The sequence below is a fragment of the Anolis carolinensis genome, chromosome 4 (genome assembly GCF_035594765.1).
Source record: "Anolis carolinensis isolate JA03-04 chromosome 4, rAnoCar3.1.pri, whole genome shotgun sequence".
Lineage (NCBI taxonomy): Eukaryota > Metazoa > Chordata > Lepidosauria > Squamata > Dactyloidae > Anolis > Anolis carolinensis.
In genome coordinates this window covers 218,368,534-218,382,174 of record NC_085844.1, presented here as the reverse complement: position 1 = coordinate 218,382,174, position 13,641 = coordinate 218,368,534, and the positions used below count along the sequence as shown (strand labels likewise).

Genomic DNA, 13,641 nt, shown 5'->3' with positions numbered 1-13,641 from the left:
ACAGAAGCTTTCACAGGCTAAGAAAGACAGGGCTGGAGAAGGCGGGGTCTGAGCCCCGAGTCTTCTGTGCAGGGATGGGGGGGGGGGGGGGCTTCTTTTCCTTTTCTCTCCTGCCTTTGGAAGGAGGCGCTGCCTGCCTTCCCTCCCTCCTTGTTCCGATATCGTTCCGCCCTGGCTTCTGTGGGGAGGCCGGGCAGAGGTTGAGTGTGGGAATCCCCCGCAGCGTGCAAAGCCGGCGGGAGTGGAGGAGGAGGCGGCGGCAGAAGGGAAAGAAGGCGGGGAAAGGATGAGTGTGAGCTGAGCAGGCGGCGCCTCCTTCGCTCTCCTTTGGGCTTGGGCTGAGGCCGAGGCAGCGGCGCTGGTGAGCCAGTGGGGCTTCTGCGTGGACGAGGACGGAGGAAAGTTTCCCCGGCGGCCCTGCCTCTCTCCGCCCCTTCAGCCGGCCGGGCGAGGAAGAGGAGGAGGAGGCCAAGCAGGCAGCCGGGCTTTTCCCCCCACGGAAGCTGCTCAGAAGAGGGCTCCGGCCCCAGGCGGGTAGGAAGCGGCCAAGAGGGACCAGAAGGGAGGGAAAGGGTCCCGCCAAGACCCCTTTAAAGGCCGCCGGAGAACATGGAAGGCGGAAGGAAGGGGAGAGAATCTGGGGGAACCATTGCTCTGGGGGCGTTTCAGGTTGGGCTTTTGTTTGGGCTTTGCCGCCTTCTCTTGATGAGAGGAACTCAGCAACAGCTAGACTGAGATAGATGTCTTTGAAAGGGGGCTTGGCAAATTCTTATGGTTGTGGAAACAATCGGAAGAGGTTTTGTGATGAGTGACTCTGAGCCTCCCTTGACCACTTTTGTGGGAGCATCCATTCATCCCTGCCTTCCTCCTTTTCAAAGGCAGTTTGGGTGCTTCTATCTCCACCAGGCATGGGCAAACTTTGGCCCTCCAGGTGTTTTGGACTTCAACTCCCACCATTCCTAACAGCCGGTAGGCTGTTAGGAATGGTGGGAATTGAAGTCCAAAACACCTGGAGGGCCAAAGTTTGCCCATATCCGATCTACACCGTTGAATTAACGTAGTTTTGACAGCACTTTAACCGCCAAAGAGTGCTGGTGCTTCACCAAATTTCACATCCCAAAAATCCACAGCATTGAGCAACAACAGTCAAAATAGTGTCAAAGTGCATTAATTTTACAGTGTGTATGTATTCTTTGGTTCATTAATGGTGACTTCCCCTTGTAGTATAATAGAGTGTATTGTGTGTACCAGTATAGAGTAATATGAGCAGAAATCTCTGACCTTTGTAGTATCTTCAGAAACCGAAAGGGGGAAAGAAGTGAAAATGACAAATGATGATTCTTCCATCGTTGTGGCACAGCTTAGCATTTTTGTCTTTGTGTAACTATCGTGGGTTTTCCCAAAATAACATCATCTTATGAGCACTGGTGTTTTCCTTGTTTACAGTTTACAAAGTATTTTTTTAAATAAAGTCATAATTCCCATTTGTATCAGAATGAGATACAGTTGCCAAAGTATTAGAGCATTTCTTCTGCAAGGTTGTAGAGTTTGGTTGTCATCTCATGTCTTGTACTGGGACCAGCAGCAACTTCCCAGTCAATTCAGCTCTGATAGGAGACCTGTTTTCTGGATCTAGAAAATAGGGGTTCTGTGGCTTAGACCCTGTCTGATCTTGGAAGCTGAGCAGGGCCAATTGTGGTGAGGACTTGGATAGGAGACCAACACATACCCACCCGGTGCTGGAGACTATATTTCAGAGGAGGGAACTGGTAAAAACCTCTTCTAAAAAATTAATTCCTTCCTTCCCTATGAAAGTAATGGGGTTGCCATACTTGTAACTCAAACGAAGGCACATACCTACACATGTTGGTACTGGCCATACTGTTTTATTGACTGTTGTAAACTAAATTGATTCTCTCTTCGACAAATAACCCAGTGATACGTAACTTTATAGAGAGGGATTCCATCCCTTAAAGCTAGTTAGTGGTGATTTATAAAACATTAGTCCTGTCTCAACAGTGAATTGAACACACTAAATGTAGATAATCCCAAAGATTAAAAAGGGCAGTCCTCTGTATTTTATTTTAATCTCATGTCTATATCTTTCTGCTGTTGTTGTAAACAATACTCCTGATTTGATATTTAATTGGCTTGCCACACCATAATGTTTCTGAGATGTGCCCTACCTAGCCATGATTTTTGTAAGAGCTTTTTTCTTCTTGCCCTACATGCCTTTCCACTTTCTGCTGCAGTGGAAATGGAGACTGTATTTAATGCAGCATGTTTATTTGTTATTTCTGGGGGGTGGTTTCTCTTTGTTACTGTTTATCATTAAGTTAACTTCCATTTATGGTGACCCTATGAATGAGAGACCTCCAGGATTGGACATAAGTTCAGGACTTGCAAACTCAAGAAAGCTGTGGTCTCCTTGCTTGAATCAATCCACCAGTAGTGAGGTCCTCCTCTTTTCCTACAGACTTTCACTTTATCAAGGATTTTTTTTCCAATTGAGCAATATCATTGCAGTAATCTGAGAGCCAATGTGGTGTAGTGGTTTAAGCATTTGATTACACTATGTAACACTATTTTTGTTCCTGGAAAACATTTGTTAATGAAAAACATTTATTAAACTGCAAAAAAGTTGTTTTTGCAGGATATCCTGAAGCACATTTTGCTATAGTTTTTCAATGAATATCTCAATTGAGTCTCAACCAATTCAATATAGTTTGTGGCACCCACAAAAATGAAATTTCCAGAGTATAATAACTACTTTCAAAGTAAGTACTGCACACTTAAACAGGAATAACATGTTTAAACCAGAAACAATTTTATTTTCAAATTTTGTTACATAACGGTATGCCCCTAGAAACCAAGTTTCTAGTCAAACAGTAAATGAAAGGTAGGAAGTGGAAATAGAAAAAGAGTAAATAAATAACACAGTTGTTTCTATTTCACATATTAAAGCACAGGGAAAGTAACAGTTGAGCATTGGATATTATTCCTATACCACATACAGTACTCTAAAAATATTAAATTTATTGTGGGTTTTTCTAGGTAAGCTGCTGTCTTTTGATGTTGTTCTTCAAATACCAAATTTCATGGCTTTTTCCTGTACTTTCATCCTGGCAGTTCTTACAATCCAGTTTTTCATATTGATGAGATGGCGTTGGTGCCTGCAACAGTGTCTCATAACTTGTTAGCTTTGAAATATGTTTTGAGTCGAAAGACAGAACTGGGCTAGTGTTGTTATGATGGCTCACTTCAAACCAGCTTTTAACTAAATTTTTGTAAACTTCAGGTAAGGAGACAGCTTTCTTCTGCTCTTTCTGCTACTGTCTGCCGTGCCCTTGATTAAGTGATTCCGAATAGCTCATAAAATAAGACAACTGCTTCTGTATTCCTTCAGTTCTTTTTTTCCCCTTTATCACTTCAGAGAACATAAAAAAGATAATTAATGCTGTGCCTGCTGCATTATTTCTCTTTTAGCTTTTCCTCTGTCACTTTTATACATTCTTTTAACTGCTCCCCTCTAAGCTTGATCACTTTCTGTGGCATATGGTATTACCTTGAAGGTATAGGCTACAATCTCTGTCAAATAAGTTTTGTGTCTAGAATAACTATTTACCATGAGTTTATTATAACCATAGCCTTTCTCTTGCAGATGTTTTCATTTGGGTTTGATGCTATTGAAATTAGACTATTGTGTTTTGTAAATCAAGAAAGTTACTGGCTGCCATTCAGCAGAATGTTGTAGTTCATGATTGCTTTGCCATCCCAAAAGCTTATTTGGCGAATATGTGAAACCTTTCTTTTGGATCCTTTGAGAGCTAAAGTGAGAAAGGACCCACTATATTGTGGCTAAATTCCAAGATAATTTGAAAATTGAGTTGCAGGTTTTGCAGCAATATATGTCCTTCATTGCCCATGGATATTTTTTTCTTTTGCTCAAGGCTGTTGTGTAGATTTACTGTTCTTATTACTAACTCTGAGTTTGACATCATAATGTCTTGTATGAAGAATAGCTTTTGAATAGTCACTGAAACTCAGCAAGGACTTCTTTCTTTTTCTGCCTTTTAACATAAGATGAGCTGTACTGGATCAGACCAAGGTTCACATTGGGTACATCTACACTGTAAAATGAATGCAGTTTGACACCAAGTGACATGGCTCAAAGCTATGAAATCATGGAAGTTGTATTTTGGTTAGGCACCTAAGCTGTTTGGCAGAGAAGGCCAAATACCTTGTTTAAAAAATAAACTCCCATGATTCTGTAACATTGAGCATGGAGTTAAAGTAGTCTTAAATTGCATTAATTCTACTGTGTAGATGCATCCTTAATGTGCCATTCTTTTGTTCAAAGCTGCCCCCATGTACCCACTGGATGCCTATGAAAGGGACATGAGTGCAACAATGTTCAACAACACTGTATTAAAGCTCAACACTTGCTTTTGAAAAATTACAGTTGTGTTTCTTAGATACAAATAAGTTCCAAAGTTACAGACAAGATTCTGTAGGCTAGCTCTTAAGTTGAATTTGTTTGTAAGGTACATTTCTTAAGTATAACTCCTGCAAATAAAATATGTATTTTTTAAGCTTTGGGTAGCATAGGAAGTGTAGTGTTTGTTTTGCTGTCTGTGCCCCCCCCCCCCCATTCAGAAGATTTTGCCTCAATTTTTGTTCTTGTGATCATTGGATTTTTAAATTTTTGGCTTGTTGTGAAAACAAGCATTGGTGATAAAGCTTCAGTGGAGACACATTTTCCCCATGGTAACTCTTTCAGGAGTGAATTCCCCTTCTTAGGGGAGATTTATCTCACTTCCAGTTGTCTTCTTAACTATGAGTTATTTGTAAGTTGGATGTTTGTAACCCGGGGACCACCTGTACCATCCTATAAATTACTTTGCCTGTCTCCACCTATCCATGGATCCCATGGTAGTTTGAACAGTGACATGTACAGAATTAAGAGTTAAAGGAATAGTTAAACTCAGAGGCTGTTTCTTATTGTGGTATCCGTATTTCCATATGGATTTATCGTGATCTTGATTTACAGGCACATAAATGGATTGTCATCTTTATCTCTTCTCAGCAGCATATTCCTGTCCTTACCTGATTTATCTTTTACTTCCTGTTGTGTGTGTGTGTGCCTTAACATCACTTATCAGCACATGGTAACCCCATGAATTTCATACTCATACTGAGGAATACACAGGGATGGTTTTGCCAGTTCCTCGGATACATAACCTACAGTCTTGGTATTCCTGGTGGCTCTCTCATCCAAGTACTAGCAAGGACTGATTCTGTTTAGCTTTTAAGATTGGACAGGATTGGGTGTTGCCCATCCACATTTCTTTGGGACAGAAATCTTGCCTTGAGTACAGTATGACTCTGTATCAGGATACATTCCAAGATCTGCTGTAAATACCTGAAAACGTAGATCATATCAATGCCTATATTTTGATGATAGCCTTTGGCTTTAATGAAGAAGGTTTTTAAGATCATGTCAGGGCTACTGTGATTCTATATGTTTTTATAGATTTAATCTGAATTGTTTTTAATACTAATGATGTTAATGCTGTTATATTTGTATATATTAAATTGTATACTGATTTTATGTTAAACCGCTTTGAGTCTCCTGCAGAAGAGATAAGCGGGATATTATTATTATTAATAATAATAATAATAATAATAATAATAATAATAATAATAATAATAATAATAGAATCATACTGGAGGACCAGAGATGCCTACAAGTACTTGTGGGGTGTGGATATTTTTTTGGAACATGGGTGTGTACAACAACAATGGGTATAGAATCCATGGATAAGAGAGATGTGCTGTGCTTCACAGACTGTTTTACTGCTATTGCTTTTTCTTTGTTTTTTGGGTATCTACATAAAACTGGAAAGAGGGTGCAGGCCCAAGCATTTTTTTATGTAGAAATAAATGTTGCTTGGACTTCTTAATAGTGTTCCCACCCAACTGGATTAGAAATGCATGGATGAGTGTTTCAGGCTTGCTGATTTAATTGTTATTGAAATTCCTTTAATATCCAAACAGATAAAGAAAAATAGAAAATTGATTTTTTCAAAAAAAATCTGAAATTCAGAATTTTTGTATTCGATATATGTAAAGGTAAAGGTCTTCCTTCCTCTCCCAGCCAAGGATGCACTTTCTGTGTGCATGGATGCACATACATAAGTGGATGTGGATATACCATTGGCACACATATATTTCTGCTTTATATATTTAAACTTATTACCATTTTCATTATGGAATATTGTGTTTTTTTCTAAGATACACTTGAGCAAGTCCAAAAATAGCCCAAATTGCTGAAACCCATTAAGCTGAGCTCATTAAGCTATCAGTACTCTCTATAATTTGCTTTCCTATTCCTGCTACTTACTAGATCTGTGTGTGCCCATAAAGCTTGCTCTGCTGCTCTCTAATTGGCCACCTCCTGTTTGACTGATTCAGCCCTAGAACAGCCAGTTGCCACAGAAACCCTTTGTGATGTCACCGGCTTGTGGTGTCACTGAAAGAATAGGACAGGGGAATCTGATTAGGTAGCTCGGCACCAGCTCACTTAACTGAAGGGTAGTTAAGTAAAATCACAGTCAGCACTCCACATTAGCTGGGTTACAGGCATACCCCAGTGAAAGTGAAAAATTGCAAATGAAGAAATGGCTATTTTTTCACCTGTGCAAACACTTCTCTAGGGATTTCTAGAGAAGCAGACTGCAGAATCTCATTGGAGGGACCAGAGATTCCTAGAAAGATACACTCTAGAAATCTCTAGGTCCTCCTGCACGATTGGAGGAAGTTCACCATAGAGTCAGATTGGAGGACCTAGAGATTATTAAAATAACATTTTTAATCAAATCCATGAATTATCAAATCCTCAAATGCCAAAACTTCAAATGTTAAGGGACAGCTATATTTATTAGGCATCCTAAACTATAGCCCTTGAGCTGTTTTGGCCTCCGATTCCCAGAAGCCCTAGCCAGATTGTTCAATGGTCAGGAATTCTGGTTTAGAGGATGTCTGATATATATAGTAGGCTGAACTGCTGTACTTTTACTAAAGGTACTAGCTGTGCCCGGCCACGCGTTGCTGTGGTGAAGTATGGTGGTATGGGAAATAAAGTATTGGTGGTAGTTAAGGTAAAGGGTAAAGGTTTTCCCCTGATGGAGCTTAGCCTTCTAACTGGCAGCAATTGGATAAAAACAATTATTCCTCTCCCTCTAATTAGGACTTTATTTTTATTTTCTTTTTGTTGTATGAACGTAGAGGCATGGATGAGGGGTTGTGCTGCCAAGTTTAGTGTTTCTGGGATGTGTAGTTTTGTTGTTTTGTCCTAGGCCGAAATTTCATTACCCTTTTATATATATAGATTGTTACCATTTTGGCTTAGGTAGAGATGCCTATACAACATAAGCCTGGGCAAACAAATATTATTTGTCCTCCAGAAGATGTGTTTCTTATGGGAAGCCCAAAAATATTTTAAGTGTTTGCTGATTTTATTGAATCACTATTTGTTCATGAACTCACCCTATCTGTCAGTCTGTGTTCTGGTGACAGCATTTGATGCATAATTGACTTTGGCCTGTGTACAGAAAAGTAGATTTGCTGAGGCCTTCAAGTATCATTTTCACTTGCAGAAGGGCATAGGACACAGTGAAAGCACTTCCGATTTGCTTCCTTTCAATAGCCCTTGCGTAGAAATATCTCAAAGCTGTCATGTTTACTCACATGAATTGAATTTTCTGCCAAGACCTGGGTAATGTAATGAGGTCACAGACATTAATGTGACTTGACTTACTGCATATTGTAAAAGATGAGCTAGCGTGGCTATAAAAACAGTGGTGTATGTAATTCTTCATTCTCAGGAAAATCAAAGAAGTAAGTAGAAAAGAATCCCTGCTGCTGCCCCACGGTGCTCACATCTACAGAAAGGTCACAAATATGGGTTTGAAACTTATCTTAGAAATAGTCAAATGTAGCTGTGGCAATTAATATGGTTATACATATGGCTTCACAGCCATTTACTTTGACGTAACTTGACAGAATCACTTCACTTTCCTGTTTTTCTTGTCTGGTGTGGGAAACTCTACACTCTGAAATGCGTGATCTGGCTGAACATTGGAAGGATTGCTTCATATGGTTCCCAGGATTCGAGGCGGGAATGCTACAAATACTCAGTGTTTGCTTTGTCTATTCATCTGACAAATCAAACTAGTAGGAGATGTTTGATGAGCTCTACTGTGTTTTTAAAGTTAAAACACAGCCATGGGCAAGGATTGAAGAGGCAGTGCTAGGGAATGGTTTTAATCTTCTTTGTACTATTTTCTTTATTTACTGAATATACTCATGTATAAGACAATAAACTAGTCAAAAATCAACACACACAAACTAGATCAACTTATCCACAGGCCAGTGTAAACCCTGTACTTTAGCTCGTATATAATGAAGGAACTAGTCCTATCTGAATGAAATGGCAAAGTGGAGAGCTTAGTGTGCTTCAGGAGACCCCAAAAGAAGCACAAACGTGCTCTGCTACATGCCACTTTTTGAATACCTGGTTAGAAAAATGGCAGTAACAGCTGTTTGGAGCACCAAGAGAATAAAGAGGTCAGTCCTTCTTTTAGGTTCTTCTCAGTGGTTTGCTGTAAATCATTCATGTAGCAGTATCTTTGTAAACACCACTGCAATGCAACCTGCCAATGTATCCAAAAGCAACTGGTTTATATATTGGGATTCTTTATGGATTTGAAAACTTGTTCTGCAGCCTATGAAATTTCAGCCATTTGGCTCAACTAAAAATGAACAATTATTAACTCTGTTTTAAAACTTAGATTGTCAACTATTTAACAGCCACTAGGGATAATGTCTAAAATCTTACAGTATTTTTGTTTCTTCTCAGCTGATGAGGCATGAATACCTTACCACTTTTCCAGCTGTGTAGAAGGAAGGAAGTAGAGTGGCCTTTTCTCTTTTGAGGTTTCCTTTCACACCACCACTTTCTCAAAAGATACGTGTTGAATGACAGCATTCAGTGATTCAAACAACGTCAATGAGATTACTTTCTAGTCTGCTTTTCCTACTTGTTGTAATACAGAGATCTTTTATTCCAGGCCTCTTACTTCTCACTTCATTGATAGTTTTTTCTTCTAAACGGGCTAATTATCTGAGGGAGAAGAGAAGTATTTCACAGCGCAATTGTATACATGCTAACCCAGAATTACATTTCTTTGAGTTCATTGAAACTAACTCCAGGTTATGTATGCAATTATGGCTTAAGCTTTTTAAAATAAATAACAATTGTGTGAAGTTACAAGTTATTATAATGTTATGAATGAGTTATTAAAATTATTGTTTCTTTTTACTCTTTTTCTTCCTAAATCTTTCACAGAACTCTAACTTTTTGATTCTCTGGGGTAATGAAATAGGACAAAGTATTTTAACAGGCATAGACATTTGAAGCTTAGATCTGTATGGGATAATTTTACGGAGAATGGTTTAAAATACCCAGTTGCTTGTAGTCTTTGTATTTAGAAAGGTCTTTGACCAATTGATAAAACTATTATACCATTTTAAAGATCTCAGTCTTGCATCTTCTATACATGAAACATTAAACCTAATGTAAAAATAGGAAAGTGGGTTATGAACTGACATAAAGCTCAATATGACTTTTTACTTGCTTCTTCAACTTTTTGTGATTCTCAGGGTGGAGAGTTGATCTCTTGTATTCAAAAAGGCTTGACTGTTATCGCTATGGAATCCATAGGTAAAAGTTATATGGAGGGTTAAAATCAGGATTGGCTATACCATCACTCTGGGCACTTAGCGAGTGGAATGTGTGTTCCTTATTCTTAACTTTCATTACTTCACTTCTGTGTCTGAGATTCAAGACTAGATATCCCGCTTATTGTATATTTAACTGTTCTCCAGAAATCTACTGTGGAGCATAATTAACAGTAGGAGGGGCTACTTCAAGCACCAGATCTTGAATGTGAAGAAAATGCTGCAAATTATTATATTTATGGTTGTAGTATCTAGTACCAGGCTTAAGATGCACTGAGTGCATCTACACTGTAAAATGAATGCAGTTTGCCCTCACTTTAATTGCCATGGCTTAATGCTGTTGAATTATGAGAGTTGTAGTTTTACAAGATCTTTAGCTTTGGGATGTTATGTGGTTTCCAGGTTTTGTGGCTGTATAGCTGTATTCCAGCAGCATTTTCTCCTGGCGCTTTGCCTGCATCTGTAGCTAGCATGTTCAGAGGATTTATGCCAACCACAGATGCAGGTGAAACATCAAGAGAAAATGCTGCTAGGACACAGCCATACAGCCAGGAAAGCACACAACACCCCAGTGATTCCGACTGGTGCCTCCCCAAACCACACATCCCAGGATTCCATAGTATTGAACTGTGGCAATTAAAGTGGTGTCAAAGTGCATTAATACTACATTGTAAATGCTACAGTTATTTCTGCATCTTCACTGGGCCAACAGCTTCAGTATTGTGTAGTAGTAATGAGAGAGGGTGTTAAAGATCAGCAAGTAGTAAGTAAGTAAGTAAAACTTTATTTGTATACCACCCTCTCTCCCAAAAGGGACTCAGGGCGGTTTCCAATATAAAATCAGCATAAAACATTGTACAATAAAACACTGAAAACACTATAAAACACTGTAAGAATTAAAAAAACAAAAACATAACAATTGACTAAAACAATGACATAAACAGAAGCAATATAATCACTCAAATAACATATGAATCAGAGGAGAGAGAAAAAAAGACCACTGGGGTGGAGGAGAGGATGGCCTGGAGGGGCCACTAGAACTAAAATGCAATGTTCTATTCTAAGATGCTTTGGGGCAGAGGAATAAAGTGCAGTGTTTCAAGTCAAAGAGATGGCCTGTGCAACTACTATAGCTATGGGTAGAAATCAATATGATGCAACTCCACAAATCCTGCTGCCAGACAATCCGGAGAATATTTGTTTTTGCTATTGTCCTAACATTGACACTTCTACACCTTGGACATGTTGTAGTCTTAAGAGGTCTGTAGTCACAGCCACCCACATGCTTCTGTTTTAGTTTATTACAGATAAGCTGTGCATTGCTATCAGTAAAAACTTGCTTTGAGTAAATATAATTAAATAATAATTTTCTTTGCCTGAAATTTTTTAATAAGATGAAAAGGAGCACACTCAACAGAGTTTTTGACTCATTTTAAAGTCTCAAGGGGCAAAAGGAATCCCCTCATCCTTAACTTGTGGACTTCTTAATTCAACCCCTTCCTCTGAGACTGTTCCCTGGTTCGCCTCTGTCAGAGAAATCTTCCCAGACTGGAGCCGTAGTTCCAGGAGGCAGCTGCCTCAAGAGACAGTGAGGGACCTGTTCCCTAAGCAACCAAGTATGTGGGCGGCTGCTAAGCAACAGCCATCTGGAACCCAGTTTGTATTTCTTGGAATGTACCAGTCATTTGGCTGGCCAGAAGATTTGCCTGTAGTTGTATCTGGGAACTGAAAAGGAGATAGTTCAAGCACTTTCCCTCTTTTTTGCCATATTGAGGGACACTAAAATCACAAAGTTCAAGTGGAATGGAGGTGTTAGTGGGTTTTTTAAAATTTACCAGTCTAAACTTTCACTAGTCCAAAAACTAATAATTTTCTCTTTCCTTTTTTAGTTGGATATATTTTCAGTTTCTGTCAACATTTTATCTCTCAGTCATTTCAAACAAGATCATCGTGTTACTTTACCATGTCTTTGCCCTGGGATGAATGTATGGGAGAGTCTACTAAGAAATCCCTTAGAAGTGCATGCTTGTAATGCAATGAGCATGCAGGCACATGTTCAGTGAGCCAATTTGCTGAAGACTTTTTTCAAGTGTATCACACTTTTCTCTGGTATTTAAAGGTTACATAATAGAAGTACAGTAGAGTCTCACTTATCCAACATAAACAGGTCGGCAGAAGCTTGGATAAGTGAATATGTTGGATAATAAGGAGGGATTAAGGAAAAGCCTATTAAACATCAAATTAAGTTATGATTTTACAAATTAAGCACCAAAACCTGTTATACAACAAATTTGACACAAAAAGGGGTGCAGTAGGCAGTAATGTTATGTTGTAATTACTGGATTTACGAATTTAGCACCAAAATATCACGATGTACTGTATTGAAAACATTGACTACAAAAATGCCTTGGATAATCCAGAATGTTGGATAAGTGAGTGTTGGATAAGTGAGATTCTACTGTACTCAAATGGTTTTTTTTTAAAGAAGACTGTACCTATTATATTTTTGTACAGCAATTTGGATTTATTTCAACATTATAAAAACAGGCAGTGGTCACCTCCCTTTAGTTTGTGTGTGTGTGTGTTTTTCTGAGAAAGTGTGACTTTTGCACAGCAATGGGTGACAACTGTTTTAGCTGTTTTTGTAAGTCACTCCAAGCCCTGGGGGAGTGTTTTTGAGATTTTTAAAAAAGATATTTTAAAGATGTTTTTAAATTGTTAGATTTTAGCCTTTCTTGTAAGCCGCTCCTAGCCCTAGGGGAGTGGCGGCATATAAGTTTAAATAATAAATAAACTATGAAAATACTATATTACTTTCATACTTTCAAAGCCACCTTGAGTCCCCCTTGGTGTAGAGTACGGCAGGGTATAACTAAGGTAAATAAGTAATAAATACATAACACTGAGGGCACATCAAGGATAACAGGTAAACTCCCACCTGTTCACTGTCTAATGCATATATGGCATTCAGTAGCTGTTTCTATTTTGGTTGTTGTTTTTGGTTTTTGCTTTCTCTCCCCTGTCAGAACCCTGGCAGCAGAGCACCAATAACCATACACAGAGGCCAGTCTCTATCTAATATCTTTATTAAAGAAATATATAAAATCAATAAAAACAAGTGAAGAATATAGTTCAGAAGCAGACCTTTCAAATGAGGTCAAATATAGTCCAAAAATGTATTGTCCAATAAATGATATTAGAGTTCAAAGTTTTAATCCACTTGACCGAAACACACACTTTGCCAAGCAATAGTGTGGGGAAATAACAGAGTCTTAGAGTCCAATGAAGCTTGACAACAAGGCTGGAAATAAACTTGATTCTTGACTTGGTCCGTGACTGGAGACAAGGCAAAACATGAAGCATGAAGCAGGGTCCGTGGTAAAACCGCGAGGCAGGGCAAGGCTTGAAGCTTGATCCGGGAAACAAGGAACTGGGGTTACGAAGTCCACACACGATCTCTCTCCTGAAGGTGATCAATTGACTCCGCAAAGAATCCCTCGCGCCAAACACCTATATTGGGTCTCGTTTTCCCGCCAACAGAACGCTTTCCCTAGAGAACGAGAAGCGAAACCCAACTCTGTCCAGATGTGTGACTCCTTAGAATTTCCCAAGGGAAGCAGGCCTAATCAGCTTGATTTTTGGCAGCGATGCGTAAACTCCTCCGTTGGGCTTCTCTGACTCCCCTTTCTCTAGAATAAGATTCCTTTCTGGGAAACGGAGGGGAGTTCTGCCCAAGGCCTGTTTGGCTGAATTCTTGAGGGCAAACATCAACATCCTGCAGGTGAAGGGACTCCGGCTCTCGCTGAACCGGCGACAACCCCATGTTTTCCTCTTCGTCTG

At 39.3% G+C, this 13,641-nt stretch overlaps 1 protein-coding gene and 1 long non-coding RNA gene across 6 annotated transcripts in view; one reads left to right on the top strand and one right to left on the bottom strand.

Annotated features, from left to right (window-relative positions):
• dlgap4 (DLG associated protein 4) overlaps positions 1-13,641 on the top strand; it is a 459,488-nt gene that overhangs the window by 409,780 nt on the left and 36,067 nt on the right. The gene's annotated exons all lie outside the window — the stretch shown is intronic.
• LOC134298467 (uncharacterized) lies at positions 2,804-6,468 on the bottom strand. The gene is made up of 2 exons (XR_010005564.1): positions 6,404-6,468; positions 2,804-3,427 (listed from the first exon to the last, which is right to left on the bottom strand). It is a non-coding gene; the product is annotated as an uncharacterized LOC134298467 (long non-coding RNA).